This window comes from Octopus bimaculoides, chromosome 6 (assembly GCF_001194135.2).
Source record: "Octopus bimaculoides isolate UCB-OBI-ISO-001 chromosome 6, ASM119413v2, whole genome shotgun sequence".
NCBI lineage: Eukaryota > Metazoa > Mollusca > Cephalopoda > Octopoda > Octopodidae > Octopus > Octopus bimaculoides.
Genome location: NC_068986.1, coordinates 80,885,727 through 80,889,399, shown reverse-complemented (window position 1 = coordinate 80,889,399; position 3,673 = coordinate 80,885,727).

The following is a 3,673-nucleotide window of genomic DNA, read 5'->3' as shown; positions in this document are numbered from 1 at the left end:
CTCTCTCTCTCTCTCTCTCTCTCTCTCTCTCTCTCTCGTCTGTCTCTGTTGCGAGTGAGAATGCCGAAGTTCTTGACCGATTCACTTATCTCGGCAATGAGATTCATGCGGCACTAACTGCGAGTCTGGAGTCCTACAAAGACTTGGACGAGCAGATGTAATTGTAGACTCATTGGTCAAGAGTGTTTGGTTCTACCGATATCTGTACAGGGGGATAAAAGTTCGGGTCTTTAGGTGTTTGGTCATCCTTGTCCTGCCCTATAGTTGTGATACTTGGACACTGTCCAGGGCCTTTAGGAGCCGCCTGAACTCCTTTGGTAGCTGGTCGCTTCACAGGATTATGAGTTACCATTGGTCGGGTTTCGTATCTAACGAAAGATTGTATTCAGAAACTGGGATGCATCCTGTTACTTGGTTGATTCGGGAGCACCAGCTCAGGCTATTTGGTCATGTTGCTCTGTTTTCCGAGTTAGAAGTTGCTTACCGTGTTCTCTTTATTGTGGATCTAGCTGGATTGACAGCAAGTGTTGATCGAATACATGCCACATGGTTATGGCAGATGAGGAGGTATTTCGCAGAGACGGGGACTGACTGGGACTCTGCTCAACCTGTCACCCGAGAAAACCGAAAATATACCGACAAATAGTGAATAAAGCAACGCGCTGCAACGGCGCATGTTTGACCTGACCTTTCCAACAATGAATCGATATATAAACTTGGGCAACTCTTTTCAAGAAGCGGACCACCTTAGTAACGGTTCATCACCAGGCGAGCCACACCACTAAAAAACAATCCAAGGTAATTTTTCATTAGGCCTACCATCCAGAAAGTATCGCGGGCCACAGTTTGCTCCTGACAGGTCCATTATTTACTGAAGTGGTGCTGCCTCGTAAAAACTAATATAATTTAGGGTTATATCTACAGTTTCAGGAGAATCCCTAATAACAATATGATAGCATACTAATACTCATCAGTTGATATCAGATATATTCTCTTTGGTTAACCGTTTTCCCATGAAAAAATGGATAATGCCCTGCTCTCACATGTGTCCCTGAATTTACTGTGCCGTGCAAATAGGCTGTATAGGTGTTACATGCGCCGTCCAATTTTACCCATGTGCAGAGCAAATAGGACGGGTTGTCCTCAAGCAGAGTCAACAAGTGTAAGTTATTATTTCTCCACACGTATGTCAGGTAATATAGTATTATGTATGGCAGTTCTTTCTTGATATTGCTATACAGTGTCGATAGTATTGATCTTTGATAGTCCTTTCCACACACACTTGTACGCCGCTTCGACAGTTATATCTAAGTTATTTCCAGTATAATAATCAAGATCAAAAACGAAATATTTCCTGTTTGCTAATTATAAATTCTTCAGGTGAAACTGATAAAGAAGCTCCATCAGTTATACATACATACACACATATTTGTATACTATGCACACACATATATTATGTGTGTGTGCGTGTGTGTGCGCGTGTGTGTGTGTGCGTGTGAAGAGAAGTAAAACCCCACCTATCTCACTCTATTTAACCCCAGACATTCTCTCTACTCGAATTCAATCATCTACCCGTAATAACTTTTCATTTTCGCTTTCTTTATTCTTTCTTTTGATCTTGTAAACATCAATTAAATTACAATTTGCTTCTTATCCTCCTCTTCTTCTTCCTCCTCCTCCTCCTCCTCCTCCTCCTCCTCTTCCTTCTTCTTCCTCTTCTTCTTCTTCTTCTTCTTCTTCTTCGTCGTCGTCATCATCATCATCATTATCATCCTTTAAGCTCAATTAGAAATATTAAGGAATATGGTATGTGTGTATGTGCACATACCGTTGCATGTGTGAATAGTAGTAGTAGTAGTAGTAGTAGTAGTAGTGGTGGTGGTGGTGTAGAGAAGGATAGTTCAAACACGTTCATTACAAGTTCAGTCCTCTCGAATGACTTCCATTGCTACAATAATCTCACTGTTAATTCAATCTCAAGTCTGCTGTCTTGGCCTACTTACAACAATATCTGCCACCATAACCACAACAACCCACAGCATAAACAATAATCACAACAACAGCCATCATCACAACAATAACCACAATAGCCACAACAGCAAAGATAACAACAAACATTGATAACGGCCCCTTGACTTCTTTTTCTGGGGTATGTTGAAAGAGAAAGTTTACTCAATAAAGATTACAGATTTAAACCACATGAGAGAACGCATTACCAGTCAGTGTGCTGAAATCGATGGCAATGTAGACTTATTTAATCGAGTTCACCTGAATTTTGCAAAGCGCATCAAGTTATGCATTGAAAATGATGGAAATCATTTTGAAAATATTATTTATTAACATTATAATTAAATAAAATTGTTTTGTTTTAAAAGTATGTGTTAATCCCCATGTACCTAGACTTTGTGGACACCCTGTATATGAGTTGCGGTTGTGTATATAGGGGTAGCAGTCATTGCTTTATTCAGATGCTCAAAATGTTGCGAAAGTAGAGTTGCTTCTGTTTGCCTTAGAATATGACAATTCGAAAATACTATTGGACATACAAACTCAGATAGCTCTTTGTGTGTCCGGCACCAATTTTAATGAAAAAAATGGCGATAATAAAAAAGGAAAAGAAAAATATCCAAAAGCAAATGAAAAAAAGAACTGGAAAGCAAACCGGAAGTAAACTGAACTAGCTGTTGAGTAGAAAATATAGCAGCTAAAAACTGTTCATTTGTAAGTATGCAGTTGGATTAATTTTTAAAAAATGACTTTTGTGAATCATGGAAAGATTATCCACACCGATTTGTGTAGACATGTGCATGTGTGTGAGTTTGTGTATGTGTGTGCAAACACCATCACACATACACATGTCTATAGAGTGAAACATGTTTCAGAAAATAGCAATACTACAATCAGTAATAATTTCTACGACATTCTGACACAGAATTTGTTAAGTCGGAACGTTAACCCTGAACACTGTCATATAAGTTTCAAGAAGTAATTAATGCTTCTTTTGAGAAAGAGAACTTTGGCATGTATTCCTCAAACTATGTAATAAACAAAAAACTGCTACTTTATCACAAATGTTAACAAAAATCCAATCACAACAATAATGAATAAACTAAAATCGCCTCAAATCTAATGTTAAACATGACTAAAAGAATAAAATGCATTGCATACCAATATATGGTTGAATATTAATTGCTGAACCGTTTATAACTTGAACCGTTTATAACATATAAACTACTTGAACCGTTTATAGCATATTCAACATTGCGTCTCAAGGTATCCACAAGATCCTAAAAACATTTCAGCTCTGAAGAGCTGCTGGCCTTAGCATAGGCAATATAAGTTTCAAATTTTGGTACGAGGCCATCAAGTTCGAGGAAGGGAACAAGTCGAATAGATTGACCTAGTGCTTAAATTGTACCGATTTTAACGACTCCGGAAGGATGAGAGGTAAAGTTGACCTCGGCGGAATTTAAAATCAGAAGTAAAGACGGATGAAATGCCGCTAAGCATTTTTCCCGGCGTGGTAACGATTCTGCCAGCTCGCTGCCTTACTATAGGCAATGACATGGTCTGATTCAACAACCCCAAGACACTATCAGAGAACCTTTCAAGTAGCCTCTACTTCGTCTTACGACGTGGTGAAAAAAGCAGCCATATCTGTTTCAAATTACAT